At 48.3% G+C, this 21,085-nt stretch overlaps 2 long non-coding RNA genes across 6 annotated transcripts in view; one reads left to right on the top strand and one right to left on the bottom strand.

The window, feature by feature from the left end:
- The window catches only part of LOC140134722 (uncharacterized), a 250,925-nt gene that overhangs the window by 219,546 nt on the left and 10,294 nt on the right, over positions 1-21,085 (top strand). The gene's annotated exons all lie outside the window — the stretch shown is intronic.
- LOC140134720 (uncharacterized) lies at positions 523-15,351 on the bottom strand. Of its 4 annotated transcripts, none has more exons than XR_011856381.1 (4): positions 14,924-15,351; positions 13,299-13,363; positions 1,700-2,281; positions 523-871 (listed from the first exon to the last, which is right to left on the bottom strand). It is a non-coding gene; the product is annotated as an uncharacterized lncRNA (long non-coding RNA). The 4 variants fall into 4 exon arrangements; XR_011856382.1 differs by having other exon boundaries at positions 14,920-15,351; XR_011856383.1 differs by lacking the exons at positions 13,299-13,363; positions 14,924-15,351 and adding an exon at positions 6,477-8,129 and having other exon boundaries at positions 1,700-6,344.

A 21,085-nucleotide genomic window follows, 5' to 3' on the forward strand; every position in this document is an offset into this window, starting at 1 on the left:
GGCTCTGTGTCTCTATGGAAGGTGCAGTCTGGAGGTTCTGTCTGGGGAAGCCCTGGGAGGTGTAGAGACCATATATGGACAGATGGTGATATCTCCCTGATGATGTGGTCTCTGCTCTGACGCTAACCCGACACATCTCTCAAAAGGATTCCCTGCCCGATGTCTGTAGAAGTAATTCAGTATTGCAGGTTCTGGCTTTGAAAGTATATACTAGGCGGGACACAGAACCCCAGCCAGTGCAGGACCTGGAGGGAATATCTGGGACAACCTTCCAACTGCCCGTGATGGTGGGGCAGAGGTGAAAACCCGTGACTGTCCTGCTGAATCCGGGACGGTTGTGAGCCATGATAGAAGTTTCTTCATTTTTTTCTTTGTAAGGTGAGTGTGATGTGAAAGGGTTTGACCTCTGCGACCTGAATTTTTATATATTTGTGGTATATACTAGTGTCCTAGTTCTCATACCCCTTTCTATACGCTCTCTGGCAGATATAGAGGACATAAAACATACCCGTCACTCACACATCAGATGTAAAGACAAAGTTTAATCACACTTGGACCCTAAATGACAAATCACAGCTGTTCCCATCTGTCCATGACGTCTTCCTATACAATGTGATCATTAGTCTGAGGAGGAATCCCGGGTCAGTGCCTCATCTTCTGGGTGGGAGAAGGAGGCAGAGACGTGAGGCAGAGATGGAGAACCTGGCGGCCGTGTAGTAGTCATCAGCCTCAGCTTCTCCAGGTCAGGACATGAAGCGATGGCTGAGGGGGAATCCTGGGGGATCTGTGTCTGGATTCTCCATCTGTAGGATATGGATGAGCGGTCGGATTCCTTGTAGGGATCAGAACACGGTGATGGGTGTGATATGTCCTGGAGAAAGATAGGAAACAAATGGCAATGAGGAACAGCAGATAAAATAATATCCTTTATTAAAGGTGCTGGACATCATCAAGGAGAGTCACCCCAATTCCCTTCTTCCCCCTATCAGTCAGAATTTTGGGGTGCTCTCTATTGGTAGGTATTAGACACAGAGCACCCACTCTATTACCTGCCACCAATCACAGTGCTGACCCCCACCCCTACCCCCCATACCTGGATGACCTGGTGCTGTGCACTCACCAATGACACCCTGTACAGGTGGGGTACAGCACCGCGCACCTCCTCCCCCATGTCTTATCTTGTATGAGACACCAAGAAACCCATCAGTGATCGTTCCATTATCCATAAACACAGGTCCCCATCCTGGACAGTGTGTATATGATATGGCAGCTCAGACCTATGCACTTCATACACATCCGTATTCCCAATCTCCAGGCCTGACCCTTCTCCTTGGAGATCATATACCAACAATTATAGAATGAACACAAAAATCCGGCTCTAGAGCAAACTCCACTCCAAAATTTGTGAAAATGTAGATTTTCTTTATTGTAGTCTTCAAAAAACACATACGGCTTTTAAAAGATGGACCCGGATGGCACGATAAACGCCTACGCGATTCGGCTAAAAAGTATATCCTTATTCATGGCAATGAATGACAAGATATACAGCATAGGGGTAGAACATGTGTCCAATCTTATCCAATAGGCTCTGACCGGAACACCGACCAATTCAATCTAAAACCTGATTGCATTGCAAGGATACAAACACAAAATAAACAATGATAGAATAGATATAATGTATACAGTGCAGGGTAAGTACCAGGGATGAGACGTTGTGGACTGGAGGAGGCCCCTTCCTCAGGCTGTGGTGCTGTGTATCCGGAGCATATTCCTGGAAGCTGCCGCTGATCTGGAGCCTATATACGGATCCTGTGATCCCTCTATGGCCGGGGTGACCTACTGACATATACAAACACGTCATAAACATGTGTAATTATATATGGTAACAGTAACATAATATAATATCACTACTTATCGGAGTGTGGAGGATCCCTGCAGCTCCTCTTCCATCCACCTCCCATGTACTGGGCCTGATTCTGGTACCTAGATATTTGTCCTGACCGGGGCAGTTACTCACCTCTTCCTCCAGGGATCCAGGAGTCTCAATATTAACCCCTCGATCAAATATACCGCTATCTCTTTGAGACACCAGTACAATTGATTACTATATCAGTGATTTCCTCTATATGCACTGCCATTGAGTGCAGCATGTGATCCTGACGCCTCACAGAAGGTACACGGTGTATGGCGGCACAATCAGTGTATATGGGATATATACATATATATACTGCTTGTATACTATATGGGATATATATATATATGCTTGTACCACACATGAGCTCTGCAAGACAGAAAAAGACAAATTAATAAATGCAGGAGAATCAGAAAGACAATAATCTACAATAATCACAGGAGATTTCAGATAAGGGTTTGGTCCACACTCGGGCACCGTTAGTTTGGTCCTCACTCGGGCACCATTAGTTGGTCCACACTCGGGCACCATTAGTTTGGTCCTCACTCGGGCACCATTAGTTGGTCCTCACTCGGGCACCATTAGTTGGTCCACACTTGGGCACCATTAGTTTGGTCCACACTTGGGCACCATTAGTTTGGTCCTCACTCGGGCACCATTAGTTGGTCCTCACTCGGGCACCATTAGTTTGGTCCTCACTCGGGCACCATTAGTTTGGTCCACACTCGGGCACCATTAGTTGGTCCTCACTCGGGCACCATTAGTTTGGTCCACACTCGGGCACCATTAGTTTGGTCCTCACTCGGGCACCATTAGTTGGTCCTCACTCGGGCACCATTAGTTTGGTCCACACTCGGGCACCATTAGTTTGGTCCACACTCGGGCACCATTAGTTTGGTCCACACTCGGGCACCATTAGCTTGGTCCTCACTCGGGCACCATTAGTTTGGTCCTCACTCGGGCACCAATAGTTTGGTCCTCACTCGGGCACCAGTAGTTGTGGTCTCTCTTGGGTATCATACATTTTGGCCTCTTGGGCATCATACATTTTGGCCTCTCTTGGGCATCATACATTTTGGCCTCTCTTGGGCATCATACATTTTGGCCTCTCTTGGACATCATACATTTTGGCCTCTCTTGGGCATCATACATTTTGGCCTCTCTTGGGCATCATACATTTTGGCCTCTCTTGGGCATCATACATTTTGGCCTCTCTTGGGCATCATACATTTTGGCCTCTCTTGGGCATCATACATTTTGGCCTCTCTTGGGCATCATACATTTTGGCCTCTTTTGGGCATCATACATTTTGGCCTCTTGGGCATCATACATTTTGGCCTCTCTTGGGCATCATACATTTTGCCTTCTTGGGCATCATACATTTTGGCCTCTCTTGGGCATTACACATTTTGCCTTCTTGGGCATTACACATTTTGGCCTCTCTCGGGCACCATACATTTTGGCCTCTCTTGGCCATCACACATTTTGCCTTCTTGGGCACCATACATTTTGGCCTCTTGGGCATCATACATTTTGGCCTCTCTTGGGCATTACACATTTTGCCTTCTTGGGCATTACACATTTTGGCCTCTCTCGGGCACCATACATTTTGGCCTTTCTTGGCCATCACACATTTTGCCTTCTTGGGCACCATACATTTTGGCCTCTTGGGCATCATACATTTTGGCCTCTCTTGGGCATCATACATTTTGGCCTCTCTTGGGCATCATACATTTTGCCTTCTTGGGCATCATACATTTTGGCCTCTCTTGGGCATCACACATTTTGGCCTCTTGGGCATCACACATTTTGCCTTCTTGGGCATCATACATTTTGGCCTCTCTTGGGCATCATATATTTTGGCCTCTCTTGGGCATCATATATTTTGGCCTCTCTTGGGCATCATATATTTTGGCCTCTCTTGGGCATCATATATTTTGGCCTCTCTTGGGCATCATATATTTGGCCTCTTGGGCATCACACATTTTGGCCTCTTGGGCATCATATATTTTGGCCTCTCTTGGGCATCATATATTTTGGCCTCTCTTGGGCATCATATATTTTGGCCTCTCTTGGGCATCATATATTTGGCCTCTTGGGCATCACACATTTTGGCCTCGTGGGCATCACAGATTTGCCTTTCTTGCGCATTATAGATAGTGGCCTTCTAGGTATCACACATTTTGGCCTCTTTTGTATCATACATATTTGTCTCTTGGGCATTATACAAAGTGAGCTCTAGGGCATAATACATTTTAGACTCTTGGGCATCATACATTTTGGCCTCTCTTGGGCATCATACATTTTAGCCTCTTGGGTATAATACATTTTGGCCTATTGGGAATCATAAAGTACAGCACCGAAACACATAAATAATGATGAAAGGCCCCAAAACTTATGCTTGGTAACACATTAGTATATTATAGAGAACCTGGCCCAGACTATTACTAAATACCCAAGTCACCCCGGTCCCCACACACATAACGAGACTGTGGCCCCATCATTCATGTCCCCCAAAATCACCCCTCCAGCACAAGGCCCTCCTCTCGTGGTCCCTATTCTTATAATAATAAACTATATTTATATAGCGCCATCAAATTCTGCAGCGCTTTACAAAGCAAGCAGAGATCTTGAAAATTGATAAAGAAAGTAGATTGGAAAATTCATGACTCTTCATGACACAAACGATATAAATTATATTCCAAGTCCCCAGAATGGTTCCTCCACATGTTGGTTCCCATTAAACTTTCCTTCTCATTGATGATCCCCCCATTGTTATCCTCTACTTTCGGGTCCCAGCGTCGCTTCCCTTCCATTGTTACACATCAGCGTGACTCTTATTCCATTCTCCCTGAAATCTCATTTTCCAAATTCATAACATTTACATACGACCTTTCACCTCGACCTTTCACCACCTCCATCACCTCCGCCCCTGTTATATTGCAGCACAGATGGAATTGTTTTCTTACTAATTGTAGTATTTTTGTGCCTTTATATTAATTTATATTACAAGTTTATGAGTATTTTGTTATTTCTACCACATTTCTATCATTTGTTACATTTTCTCAAAAATTTGTAGCAATAAAAAAAGATTTCCTCAACAATTAGTAAAAGGTTAAAAAAAACAATTCTCATTGATAAAAAAAATCTGGATAATTTTGGTGACACGTTTCCTTTTAGCCCTCATCATTCCTGGGCAAACATTGTCATTATTCCTGATGTCTAGGGCCGCCCATCTGACAGTAGGGACCCTAATTAGCATATTGTGTGCTGACCCTACCCTGGAACTATTCTAATTAGACTCTCTACTGCCAGATGATTGGCTCTAGGCTGGAGCAAACAGTGTGGCTCCACCCAATTGACAAGAAAGCAATGACACGGAGGACATTGATGCTTGGGAGATGAGGGAGGAGGGTGGTGGAAGGCCTTTGAGCTCATTTTAGGGGGTTGAGTTTACAAAATTCCCTTTTCTACTCCATCCATTCACTTGGATCCAAGAATTTTTGGAAATTTTACAACTTAACGTTTGATAAATCAGGTGTACAGATGCTAGACTGAATATTGTAAAAGAAATCAAACATGTTGGAGGGAAGATCAGGAAGTTGCCAAACTCTACTTTACAAATCTGTAGATGAGAATGTGGAGTGCGGGGGTTTATATCTTCACCATTAAAAAATATTGCACAAAAAGTGGTCTTTGGTTAGATAAATGGTGGTCCGCTCATAGAGGGGCAGATTTTATAGAGTATAAACAAGAAAAAAATGATTGCTAAAAAAAACTTGGTCTTCTCTAAGGGGTGGTCTTCTCTAAGGGGTGGTCTTATGTAGAAATGTGTTACATTGTCCAGTATCTACTTTAACTTTCATGAAGTTTTCAATAAATTTCTATTTTTTTTTATTTTGAATGATCCTGCGGGCACCATCTCTATGTTCCTCTCTTAGGTAATGTAAGGCAGCGGGTGTGGACCCACTGCGCCACTGAACTGGTTTGGCTTAGGGCTAATCCTGAGGGCGTTGTCTAAGTGATCCCCCGGTTTTCACCCTTTAACCCCCATACGGGGATCTGGTCTTCGCTGCGGGGAACCACCAGGTCGCTACCCCAGGAGTAGTCCCAGTTCAGTGACAGCTGACCCCCGAAGGGTTTAGAGGAACTGGTGTGTGACCCTGAAAGGACATGAATGGGGGTAGTAGCTTGACCTACAGGTACAGTACTTGCTTTACTTATATCTTCTCCATTATATTGCCTGTCACTACCGACCCTGCTAGTGATGTCACTCCTATTCCCGATGACTCTACTGACCCTGCTAGTGATGTTACTCTTATTCCTGATGACTCTACTGACCCTGCTAGTGATGTTACTCTTGTTTCCGTTGACTCTACTGACCCTGCTTATGAGGACCCTATTGTTCCTGATGACTCTACTGACCCTGCACCTCTTGTTCCTGATGGCTCTACTGACCCTGCACCTCTTGTTCCTGATGGCTCTACTGACCCTGCACCTCTTGTTCCTGATGGCTCTACTGACCCTGCACCTCTTGTTCCTGATGGCTCTACTGACCCTGCACCTCTTGTGCCTGATGTGTCTTATGCTGGATTTCTCCTATTTGTCGGGACCTTTGGTTTCATTCCTGACATGTTCTCATCTTGTCCTATAGCACTTTGTCAAACATCATTCCTGACCATAGTACTGCTCCATCATCCCTGACCACAATACTGCTCCATCATCCCTGACCACAATACTGCTCCATCATCCCTGACCACAATACTGCTCCATCATCCCTGACCACAATACTGCTCCATCATCCCTGACCACAATACTGCTCCATCATCCCTGAGCACAATACTGCTCCATCATCCCTGACCACAATACTGCTCCATCATCCCTGACCACAATACTGCTCCATCATCCCTGACCACAATACTGCTCCATCATCACCTGCCATAACCCCTGACAACCTCTGTGGTGGAATAATCCACAGTCTGGCCAGTGTGAAATGGATGGAGAGAAACCCCACATTCCAGTGTGTGACCAAGATATAAGCCCCTTACCCCCGGCCTGGTACCAGCTCCGCTCCATTTGCCTCATCCCAACTGCACTTGTGTTGTTTGTCACTGCAGAGAGTTCCACCTGGTTCCCACACTCATAGTTATTCTATGAGACTGATTTGTCTTTATAAAGGAAATCAACCAGTAGGAAAAAGTAAAAAACACTGAAAATACTGACCGGAGCCCAGAGCACCAGATATCTCGTCCCCATGATCCGGCCTGCTTTTTATAGGTGATCCCGATATGTCGAGGCTAGCAAAGACGAGCGCCGGGATCAAGATGAAGAGGAGGTGAGTAATTTCAGTGTTTTTTTTTTTTTTTTTTTTACTTTTTCATACTGGTTGATTTCCTTTAATTTTGATTAAATATTTATTTATTTATTCTTGTATCCAGGTAATAAATCATAGCACAATCATAAACTTACATAATTATCTTACCAACCCGCACCCACCCACTTGTGGAGCTTGGTAACGTTTGGCCCCTTTAGGACGCCATATATTAAGGTGAGACTGATGTATGTACCGCTCCTCTCATGTACTTTGGGTTTGTTCTTAAGTTGCATTTGTATGTAAGTAAGAACTGTACATTGTATAATCAAAATTATTTTTGTCCTAGGGACAATTTGATTTTCAAAATGTTTTGCTGTAATGTCACCAAAGATCATCAATAAAACTTTATTTCAGACACCTTACAGCTGATCATTGCAGCCTGGGACTAAAGTAACATCCAGAGAGGTCACCAGAGGTCACAGGGGGAAGAGGGGTCCGTCTGTAACTAGGGGTCGTCTGTAAGTCGAATGTCTGTAAGTTGCGGACCGCCTGTACTGTGCTCTCTGCAGATTCCACTTTTGGTTCTTATCATCAAATCATCATTCATCATTAAAGAAACAATATTTATATCCTCTTAATGTCCCACCTATTCTGGGTCTAAAGGGGTTTCAGGTCCCACATTATTATCGCCCCATCCATAGGATAATCTGTAGGTGACTCCGCTGCTCGGCTGTGTTACCCTAAGGAGGGAGCCAGCAGCAGACGTCTGTAGTGTAGCCGCTGTCCTGGTTACACCAATGGGACAGATTTATCAATAGTATCTAACACTCAGACGCTCCAGTATAACTCTGCACCAACACCTACTCTGCACCTACAACTTTTACCCTGATCCCCCACCACCAATCCCCACAACTTCTACCCTCTCCCTCCACCAACACCCCACTCCCATACAGCTTTTACCTAGCTCCCCAACCACCAACCCAATTCCCACAAGTTTTACCCTCCACCAACACCCCACACCCATACAACGTTTACCCTAATCCCCCCCACCACCAACCCAATCCGCACAACTTTTACCCTGATCCCCCCACCACCAACCCAATCCCCACAACTTTTACCCTGATCCCCCCCACCACCAACCCAATCCCCACAACTTTAACCTTCCACCGACACCCCACTCCCATGCAAGTTTTACCCTGATTCCCCCACCACCACCCTGATCCCCACAACTTTTACCATCTCCCTCCACCAACACCCCACTCCTATACAACTTTTACCCTGATCCCTCCACCACCAACCCAATCCACACAACTTTTACCCTGATCCCCCCACCACCAACCCAATCCACACAACTTTTACCCTGATCCCCCCACCACCAACCCAATCCCCACAACTTTTACCCTGATCTCCCCCGACCACCAACTCAATCCCCACAACTTTTACCCTGATCCCTCCACCACCAACCCAATCCCCACAACTTTTACCCTGATCCCCCCATCCCCAACTCAATCCCCACAACTTTAACCCTGCCCACCCTCCACCCACCACCACCCTGATCCCCACAACTTTTAACCCCCCCTCCACCAACACCCCACTCCTATACAACTTTTACCCTGATCCCTCCACCACCAACTCAATCCCCACAACTTTTACCCTGATCCCCCACCACCAACCCAATCCCCACAACTTTTACCCTGCCCACCCCCACCACCAACCCAATCCCCACAACTTTTACCCTGATCCCCCACCACCAACCCAATCCCCACAACTTTTACCCTGCAACCCACCACCAACCCAATCCCCACAACTTTCACCCTGCCCACCCTCCACCCACCACCACCCTGATCCCCACAACTTTTAACCCCCCCTCCACCAACACCCCACTCCTATAAAACTTTTACCCTGATCCCTCCACCACCAACTCAATCCCCACAACTTTTACCCTGATCCCCCACCACCAACCCAATCCCCACAACTTTTACCCTGCCCACCCCCACCACCAACCCAATCCCCACAACTTTTACCCTGATCCCCCACCACCAACCCAATCCCCACAACTTTTACCCTGCAACCCACCACCAACCCAATCCCCACAACTTTTACCCTGATCCCCCACCACCAACCCGATCCCCACAACTTTTACCCTGATCCCCCCACCACCAACCCAATCCCCACAACTTTTACCCTGCAACCCACCACCAACCCAATCCCCACAACTTTTACCCTGATCCCCCCCACCACCAACCCAATCCCCGCAACTTTTACCCTGATCCCCCACCACCAACCCAATCCCCACAACTTTTACCCTGATCCCCCCCACCACCAACCCAATCCCCACAACTTTTACCCTGATCCCCCCACCACCAACCCAATCCCCACAACTTTTACCCTGATCCCCCCACCACCAACCCAATCCCCACAACTTTTACCCTGATCCCCCTACCACCAACCCAATCCCCACAACTTTTACCCTGATCCCCCACCACCAACCCAATCCCCACAACTTTTACCCTGATCCCCCCACCCCCAACCTAATCCCCACAACTTTTACCCTGTCCACCCACCACCAACCCAATCCCCACAAAATTTACCCTGCAACCCACCACCAACCCAATCCCCACAACTTTTACCCTGATCCCCCCCACCACCAACCCAATCCCCGCAACTTTTACCCTGATCCCCCACCACCAACCCAATCCCCACAACTTTTACCCTGATCCCCCCCACCACCAACCCAATCCCCACAACTTTTACCCTGATCCCCCCACCACCAACCCAATCCCCACAACTTTTACCCTGATCCCCCCACCACCAACCCAATCCCCACAACTTTTACCCTGATCCCCCCACCACCAACCCAATCCCCACAACTTTTACCCTGATCCCCCCACCACCAACCCAATCCCCACAACTTTTACCCTGATCCCCCCACCCCCAACCTAATCCCCACAACTTTTACCCTGTCCACCCACCACCAACCCAATCCCCACAAAATTTACCCTGCAACCCACCACCAACCCGATCCCCACAACTTTTACCCTGATTCCCCCACCACCAACCCAATCCCCACAACTTTTACCCTGATCCCCCACCACCAACCCAATCCCCACAACTTTTACCCTGTCCACCCACCACCAAACCAATCCCCACAACTTTTACCCTGATCCCCCCACCACCAACCCGATCCCCACAACTTTTACCCTGATCCCCCCACCCCCAACCTAATCCCCACAACTTTTACCCTGATCCCCCCACCCCCAACCTAATCCCCACAACTTTTACCCTGTCCACCCACCACCAACCCAATCCCCACAAAATTTACCCTGCAACGCACCACCACTCTACCATCCGAAAACTTTTACCCTATTGCCCAGAAACCTAATTCCCACAACTTTTACCCTTCCCCCACCAGCCCAATGCCCACAACACTTACCCTGCTCCCTACCCAACCCCCATTAAACACATATTTTACTCTGCCACCCATTCAGCAATCCCAAAACTTTTACACTGCTACCCTCCACCAATGCCCACAACTCTTACCCTGCCACCCACCACCGCTCTGCCATTCCAAAATGTTTACTGCAGAGGGAGGAAGCTGCTAGAATATGAAGGTTACAAGTCCCACAATGAGCAGACATGGAGTTATTACTTACTAGACGCTGATATCTGTACAGTTTGTAGGAAATTGAAGAACAGCAGAACATTTCTGCCCCTCACAAACCCAATGACGAGTTTCCAATTACCCATTTTCACATTGCAGAGGGAGAGGCCCAGTATGATTATGGTGGGGGGGGTCCTATCTCCCTCCTTAGACCGCACAGGGTTTAGGGAGGGATATTTTATAAGTCTCTTTTCTAGGGGATCCCGGCATGTCAAGACCAGCAAAGACAAGCGCCAGGATCAAGATGAAGAGGAGGAGAGGTGAGTATTTTCAGGTTTTTTACCTTTTCATACTGGTTGATTTCCTTTCATTGTAATTCTTATATCCAGACGATAAATCATAACACAATGATAATCTTACATAATTATCTTACCAACCCGCACCCACCCACTTGTGGAGCTTGGTAACATGGAGCTTGGCCCCTTTAGGACTCATATTTTAAGGTGAGACTGATGTATGTACCGCTCCATTGTAGTCTGGGACTAAAGTAACATCCAGAGACTTCACCAGAGGTCACAGTGGTCAGAGAGGTCCGTCTGTAACTAGGGGTCGTCTGTAAGTCGGGTGTCTTTAAGTAGGGGATAGGATGTACAGTGCACAGTTGGTGCTATCTGCAGATTCTGCTTTCTGTTTTCAATTCATCATCAAAGAAACAATATTTATATCCTCTTAATGTCCCACCTATTCTGGGTCTAAAGGGGTTTCAGGACCCACATTATTATCGCCCCATCCATAGGATAATCTGTAGGTGACTCGGCTGCTCGGCTGTGTTACCCTAAGGAGGGAGCCAGCAGCAGACGTCTGTAGTGTAGCCGCTGTCCTGGTTACACCAATGGGACAGATTTATCTATAGTATCTAACACTCAGACAGTGCTGAGCTATACCAGACAGTCATACTCTGCGCCAGGTCTATCCCAGGGTCTGAGGCTGGAGGATAAACCTGGTGGAGGATGAGACGCTCCAGTATAACTCTGCAACTACTATTGTCTTTGCTTACACCAGAAAAATGCACTAAAATTCTGCTATTTTGGGTGTCCCCCCCCCCCCAACCAGCCCAATCCCCACAACTTTTATTCTCCCCCAACACCCCACTCCCCCACAACTTTTACCCTGATCCCCCCACCACCAACCCAGTCCCCACAACTTTTACCCTGATCCCCCCCACCAACCCAGTCCACACAACTTTTACCCTAATCCCCCCCCACCACCAACCCAATCCCCACAACTTTTACCCTGAGCCCCCCACCACCAACCCAATCCCCACAACTTTTACCCTGATCCCCCACCACCAACCCAATCCCCACAACTTTTACCCTGATCCCTCCACCACCAACCCAATCCCCACAACTTTTACCCTGATCCCTCCACCACCAACCCAATCCCCACAACTTTTACCCTGCAACCCACCACCAACCCAATCCCCACAACTTTTACCCTGATCCCCCCCACCACCAACCCAATCCCCACAACTTTTACCCTGACCCCCCCACCCCCAACCCAGTCCCTACAACTTTTACCCTGATCCCCCACCACCAACCCAATCCCCACAACTTTTGTTCTGTATCCCACCACCACCCTACCATCCCAAAACTTTTACCCTATTCCCCACTACCCTGATCCCCACAACTTTTACCCTGATCCTCCACCACTACCATATGTCCCAACAGCTTTTACCCTGCCCAGAAGCCTGTGCAGCCCCATAAAAGCTTAGCAATTTCTCAATAAATCAACTGTGACATAGATAGTGACTACACAAAGCTGTGTAATATATCTTATCAGATGTAAGCTCTGCGCAGCGCTACGTCATCTGTGTGCGCTATATAAATAATGGAATTATTATTATTAAAGTGCTTCCTCTTCCTCTTACTACACCTCTTATCATCCTCTTACTACACCTCTTATCATCCTCTTACTACACCTCTTATCATCCTCTTACTACACCTCTTATCATCCTCTCACTACACCTCTTATCATCCTCCCCCCTTCCCTCCTTATCTGCTTTTCCCTCTGAAGTCTCTGATTTATTTAATCTTTTCCAGGCACAATCTCCCTGAGGAGTCGGATTATATAGAAGTCTATGGAGAGGGGAGGGGGGCAGTGAGTAGGAGGAGAAAAGGCTCCACCCACCGACACAGAGGGGACTGAAAATTTAGAGACAGAGACTGCAGAGGGAGGAAGCTGCTAGAAAATGAAGGTTACAAGTCACACAATGAGTGAACATAGAGTTATTACTTAGTGGACATTACTAGATACATCACAGAGAGGGCGGAGCCTGGAGGTGCAGGGTTCTGTGTATACGCCCCCTGTAGGCCAGCGCCCTGTATAACTGCAGGGGTGCATGTAGCCAAGTCCAAGCATGAATGTACATATCTAATACACAGAATATAAATCCATCATATACAGTCACTTACCTCCTGTAACTTACCCACTCAGCACATAGGAGAACGACGAGTGGCCACCACGCAAATAACAAATTCTAAGCAAGGAAAAAAGATTAAAAGACAATAAACCTCCACAATTTGGGGATATTGTGCAGCAAATCAGAGAGCTTCACCAGAGGTCACAGTGGGCAGAGAGGTCCGTCTGTAACTAGGGGTTGCCTGTAAGTTGGGTGTCTTTAAAGGGCACCTACCACCCCGATTCTACATATAAAGGTAGAAGGGGTGGTAGGTGGATGGATGAGACATGAGGATAGCCCTTTTTTGGGCCAATCCCCGCGTCCCGGGTATCTTTTAGAAAACTTTATTGCAGGTATATGCTAATTTTTTTATGCGGCTACTGGGGAGTGGAGTAGCCGGACATTAGACTACTAGTCGCGGCTATTCCACGCCCCAGTAGCCACGTTACTCCGCCTACCAGGTTCTTGGGAGCTGCGCGCCCTCGTCCGATTCCCCCGGCATCTTTGGCCTTCTGCGCATGCGCAGTAGCTCCGGCCTCGGAGCTGCGGCCACGCAGCCGAAGGTTACCTGGTAGAAGAGTACCTGGTAGGCGGAGTAACGTGGCTACTGGGGCGTGGAGTAGCCGCGACTAGTAGCCTCAAGTCCGGCTACTCCACGCCCCAGTAGCCGCATAAAAAAATTAGCATATACATGCAATAAAGTTTTCTAAAAGATAGCCGGGACGTGAGGATTAGCCCAAAAAGGGCTATCCTCATGCCCCTGCCATCCACCTACCACCCCTTCTACCTTTATAGGTAGAATCGGGCGGTAGGTTCCCTTTAAATACCGGAGGGGTATTTCTCACTGGTGACAGGTTCCTATAGACACTACACAGTACATAGGGATGATGTGGTTTTTATCAAAACTGTTTATCTTCTGTTTAGTGTTTATAGGAACCTGTCACCAATGATAAATACCCTTCTGTTGACAGGTTCCCTTTTAAGGGCATCTACCACCTAATGAAGAACTGTATACAAATAAGCCCGGGGGCTCCAGGCTCCATAGGTGTTAATGGAGCCTGGAGCCCCTCAGGCTCATTTGCATACTGTCCTTCATCCTGGTGGTAGATGTCCTTAAAAGGGAACCTGTCAACAGGTAATTCTCAATCCAAATCCAAATACTGTAAAATATATATATATATATGTATACATCCTTTTATATAGCGGCTGCAATCTGCATATACAATGGATCTGTAATATGCAGTGACTTCCCCCCCCATCACATAGATTAATTTTATATAGTTATATATACATCTTTATACACAGTGATCTATAGAACATTATACACAATCATGTATAGGAAATGATATAGATTGACATTCACATTCCCCTAAACACATCAGACACATCTCCCTAAAGTAATAAATGTCTCCTCCCGTGTGATACGTGTAATAGGACAATGATCCTTAGAAGAATTGTCCATTTTTGAAGCTCCTCCCACATGACTCCCACTGATAAAGTAATTCCCAGACCCCCTTGCTGTCACTGCTATAGGGTCAGGAAGCTTTATTATCAACCCCATTCACATCAATGACATCACTATGAGTCCTGGGTAACCAGTTAGGGGACAGGGGGCGCTCTACCCCGACTCTCACCTACCTTATAGTGCTCCTCCGGCCATAGATGAAGCCTCCCCATGAGTCCTTCTGTGCAGTAACTGTGTGACCTCCTTCTCTTCACATGTCTCCGGCCTCCTAATTCAGGAGCAGGAGGAGTCTTTCTTACTGGAGGTCTGGATGGAGGGGCAGCGGGGTCTTCTGGTGTAAACATGGCCGCCGTCCCCTACTCCTGGTCTCCATGGCGTCATTGTCACAGCCGGAGTCATGGAGCAGCTGAGCTGTGACCTCACTGTGACAGGTTCTGAGGTTCTGCTGTCTGTATATATGGAGGATGACAGGACCTGAGGTTCTGCTGTCTGTATATATGGAGGATGACAGGACCTGAGGTTCTGCTGTCTGTACATATGGAGGATGACAGGTCCTAAAGATGAGGTCTATCTCCCCCTGTATGTGGACACGTCCTGATCTCCTCTAGTTATATATTTACTGGACGTCTTCTGCCAACTGCCTTCACCAGCCATGCGCCAATCATATACCAGTCATGTGCCAATCATGTGCCAGTCATGTGCCAGTCATCTGCCAGTTATATACCAGTAATACACCTATAGCTCCCAGCTCCTTACTCCACACCCACCACACAGTATAGTTCCCCTTCTAGTGCTCCCTATCTCCCCATCACATTGGTCCCCCCCCCCCCCTGCCATTCTCTATATTTTTATACGGCTCACTTACGGTACGATACGGTGCACAATACGGTCATGTACATGGATGGCAGCATTGCCCATTGGAATGCATGGGGCCGTAATTCACCCATATATACGGACGTTTTCATACGGTCGTGTGCATGGGGCCAAAGTGAATGGCGGCACAGGGCATTATCATCCAACAATGCACTTTGGGTGAACTCCTCGGACAGGTACCAATCAGACAAGCACGGTCCAGGCCGGGCAGGACAGGAAGGTCAAGACGCTCTCCAGGATGTCCTCGGCCATTGGGAACCGCTCAGTGTCCTCTTCTGTTTGTAGAATGTAACACGGGAGTCAGGACCCCGGATGAGCCCCCGCACCTGCAGGGGGCGTCTCCAGGACGACCAGCGTCACCGCCACGGACTAAACATTGCCGGGAGCGCGCCCCGCTATGTGTGAGGTAGCAGAGCCGAGCTCGTCATCCTGACACTACGTCAGCACTGCTACAGCTGTGCACGACACTACCCACTGCTCACTGGACATATAACAGAAAATAATGGGCATAAATAAGTAAAATAAAAAAGTTGCACTCTGAGGACACATCCCAGGAGTGACCCTGTAAAAAATAAAATCGAAACGTATCCCAATTATACACTCACCGGCCACTTTATTAGGTACACCTGTCCAACTGCATTTTAACACTTAATTTCTAATCAGCCAATCACATGGCGGCAACTCAGTGCATTTAGGCATGTAGACATGGTCAAGACAATCTCCTGCAGTTCAAACCGAGCATCAGTATGGGGAAGAAAGGTGATTTGAGGCCTATGAACGTGGCATGGTTGTTGGTGCCAGAAGGGGTGGTCTGAGTATTTCAGAAACTGCTGATCTACTGGGATTTTCACGCACAACCATCTCTAGGGTTTACAGAGAATGGTCCAAAAAAGAAAAAACATCCAGTGAGCGGCAGTTCTGTGGGCGGAAATGCCTTGTTGATGCCAGAGGTCAGAGGAGAATGGGCAGACTGGTTCGAGCTGATAGAAAGGCAACAGTGACTCAAATCGCCACCCGTTACAACCAAGGTAGGCAGAAGAGCATCTCTGAACGCACAGTACGTCGAACTTTGAGGCAGATGGGCTACAGCAGCAGAAGACCACACGGGGTGCCACTCCTTTCAGCTAAGAACAGGAAACTGAGGCTACAATTTGCACAAGCTCATCGAAATTGGACAGTAGAAGATTGGAAAAACGGTGCCTGGTCTGATGGGTCTCGATTTCTGCTGCGACATTCGGATGGTAGGGTCAGAATTTGGCGTCAACAACATGAAAGCATGGATCCATCCTGCCTTGTATCAACGGTTCAGGCTGGTGGTGGTGGTGTCATGGTGTGGGGAATATTTTCTTGGCACTCTTTGGGCCCCTTGGTACAACGCCACAGCCTACCTGAGTATTGTTGCTGACCATGTCCATCCCTTTATGACCACAATGTACCCAACATCTGATGGCTACTTTCAGCAGGATAATGCGCCATGTCATAAAGCTGGAATCATCTCAGACTGGTTTCTTGAACATGACAATGAGGTCCAGGGCCGGATTAAGGTTGGTGGGGGCCCTTGGGCGCAAAATCTGGTGGAGGCCCCCACTAAGTGTAGCGTACACACACGTCCTCCTGCTACATACAACCGCCTCACTGCCAGTAACACAGCTATACACAGCGGCCTCACCCCCAGTAACACAGCTACATACAGCCACCTTACCCCCAGTAACACAGCTACATACAGCCGCCTCACCCCCAGTAACACAGCTACATACAGCCACCTCGCCCCCAGTAACACCGCTACATACAGCCACCTCACCCCAGTAACACAGCTACATACAGCCGCATCACCCCCAGTAACACAGCTACATAGAGCCGCCTCGCCCCCAGTAATACATCCATATACAACTGCCTCGCCCCCAGTAACACAGCTACATACTGCCGCATCACCCCCAGTAACACAGCTTCATACAGCCGCATCACCCAGAGTAACACAGCTACATACAGCCGCCTCACCACCAGTAACACAGCTACATACAGCCGCATCACCCCCAGTAACACAGCTACATACAGCCGCCTCATCCCCAGTAACACAGCTACATACAGCCGCCTCATCCCCAATAACACCGCTACATATAGCCGCCTCATCCCCAATAACACCGCTACATACAGCCGCATCACCCCCAGTAACACAGCTACATACAGCCGCCTCATCCCCAATAACACCGCTACATACAGCCGCCTCGTCCCCAGTAACACAGCTACATACAGCCGCCTCATCCCCAGTAACACAGCTACATACAGCCGCATCACCCCCAGTAACACAGCTACATACAGCCGCCTCATCCCCAATAACACCGCTACATACAGCCGCCTCATCCCCAGAAACACAGCTACATATAGCCGCCTCATCCCCAATAACACCGCTACATACAGCCGCCTCATCCCCAGTAACACAGCTACATACAGCCGCATCATCCCCAGTAACACAGCTACATACAGCCGCCTCATCCCCAGTAACACAGCTACATACAGCCGCCTCATCCCCAGTAACACAGCTACATACAGCCGCCTCATCCCCAGTAACACAGCTACATACAGCCGCCTCATCCCCAGTAACACCGCTACATACAGCCGCCTCACCCCCAGTAACACCGCTACATACAGCCGCCTCATCCCCAGTAACACAGCTACATACAGCCGCCTCGCCCCCAGTAACAACGCTACATACAGCCGCCTCGCCCCCAGTAACACAGCTACATACAGCTGCCTCATCCCCAGTAACACAGCTACATACAGCCACCTCATCCCCAGTAACACAGCTACATACAGCCGCCTCACCCCCAGTAACACCGCTACATACAGCCGCCTCGCCCCCAGTAACAACGCTACATACAGCCGCCTCGCCCCCAGTAACACAGCTACATACAGCCGCCTCATCCCCACTAACACAGCTACATACAGCCACCTCATCCCCAGTAACACAGCTACATACAGCCGCCTCACCCCCAGTAACACAGCTACATACAGCGGCGACAGCACGAAACATATATATATATGTACATGTGTATATATATATATATATATATATAGAGTATATACATACATTCCATATACACAGTATATACAAAAACCACATCATTCACATATATATAAATGTACACACATATATGCTTATATAAATATATGCGTGTATAAACACAGTATATGCTTCTATACACAGTATATACATATATACATATATACACAGTAGATGCATAAATACACAGTAGATGCATATATACACAGTATATACACATATACACAGTAGATGAATATATACACAGTATATACACATATACACAGTAGATGCATATATACACAGTATATACATATATACACATATACACAGTAGATGCATATATACACAGTATATACATATATACACATATACACAGTAGATGCATATATACACAGTATATACATATATACACAGCATATACATATATACACATATACACAGTAGATGCATATATACACAGCATATACATATATACACATATACACAGTAGATGCATATATACACAGCATATACATATATACACAGTAGATGCATATATACACAGCATATACATATATACACAGTATATACATATATACACATATACACATAAACACTGTATATACACATATACACTGTATATACATATATACACTGTATATACACTGTATATACACATATACACATAAACACTGTATATACACATATACACATATACACTGTATATACATTTATACACACAGAAAAACACATATGTATATACTTACCTGTTAGGGTTGACCGGGTGCCTGTTTGTTCGGGCGGGTTGGGGGGTCTTGCCAGTGCTTGTTCGCTAGGGGGGGGGGGGTTTATTCGGCCGGGAATGGTGTGGGGGGGGGGGGGGGGTTGGCAGGAGCATGTTTCGTGCGGGGGACGGGGGGGGGGTGGTGGTGAGCGAGTGGAGCGGGGAGCGGGGTGGGGTGGTGAGCGAGCGGAGCGGGGAGCGGGGGGGTGGTGAGCGAGAGGAGCGGGGAGCGGGGGGTGGTGAGCGAGCGGAGCGGGGAGCGGGTGGTGGTGAGCGAGCGGAGCGGGGGGTGGTGAGCGTGCGGAGCGGGGGGTGGTGAGCGAGCGGGGAGCGGGGGGTGGTGAGCGAGCGGAGCGGGGAGCGGGGGGTGGTGAGCGGGGGGAAGGGAAGGCGGTGTTGAGCGGGGTGCGAGCGGGGCGGGGAGCCGGAGGTGATGTTAAGCCGGGATTGAGCGGAGCGGGGAGCGAGTGAGCGGAGCAGGGGGCGGGGAGCCGGGGGCGGTGTTAAGCCGGGATTGAGCGGAGCGGGGAGCGAGCGGGGTTGCTTGTCACCTGTGCCGGAGGGGGGGCGGAGTGGCGGGGGGCGGCTCCCCATGCAGCAGGATGAGTGGGCGGGCAGTTTATGCAGGGGCTGGATCGCCGGGGAGGCGCTCACCTATGCCCGGAGGCGGAGGGCGGCGTTCGGCTCATGAGGGGGGGCACGGGAGGTGCGATCTGGTGGGGGCCCCTAGGGGGGGCAAGATGGTGGGGGCCCCGGGGCTCGAGCCCCGGGAGCCCCGCCTATAATCCGGCCCTGTTGAGGTCACTGGACTCAAATGGCCTCCACAGTCACCAGATCTCAATCCAATAGAGCATCTTTGGGATGTGGTGGAACGGGAGATTCGCATCATGGATGTGCAGCCGACAAATCTGCGGCAACTGTGTGATGCCATCATGTCAATATGGACCAAAATCTCTGAGGAGCTTCCAGCACCTTGTTGAATCTATGCCACGAAGAATTGAGGCAGTTCCCGTCCCGTTACTAGCATGGTGTACCTAATAAAGTGGCCGGTGAATGTATATGCATGGCTATCACTAGTAGGCAGGGCCATGGCAAGTAGGTGGAGTTACCCTATCATAGGCAACGATAAATAAGTCATAGCAAATGGTAGAGAATAAGGATAGGTGCAGATAAGCAGCATTTGTCCATGTGGTGTGTACTTATAGCAGCTGACGTGTGTATTGTGATGTTCTGCAGCAGCTCAGGTGTGTCTATTAAAGTTCTGCAGCAGCTGAGGTGTGTCTAATAAAGTTCTGCTGCAGCTCAAGTGTGTCTAATGAGGTTCTGCAGCAGCTCAGGTGTGTCTATTGAAGTTCTGCAGCAGCTCAGGTGTGTCTTTTGAGGTTCTGCTGTAGCTCAGGTGTGTCTTATGAGGTTCTGCAGCAGCTCAGGTGTGTCTAATGAACTTCTGCAGCAGCTCAGGTGTGTCTAATGAACTTCTGCAGCAGCTCAGGTGTGTCTAATGAGGTTCTGCAGCAGCTCAAGTGTGTCGTATGAGGTTCTGCAGCAGCTCAGGTGCGTCTTATGAAGTTCTGCTGCGGCTCAGATATATCTTATGAGGTTCTGCAGCAGCTCAGGTGTGTCTAATGAAGTTCTGCTGCAGCTCAGGTGTGTCTA

Source organism: Engystomops pustulosus, chromosome 6, assembly GCF_040894005.1.
Source record: "Engystomops pustulosus chromosome 6, aEngPut4.maternal, whole genome shotgun sequence".
NCBI classification, from domain to species: domain Eukaryota; kingdom Metazoa; phylum Chordata; class Amphibia; order Anura; family Leptodactylidae; genus Engystomops; species Engystomops pustulosus.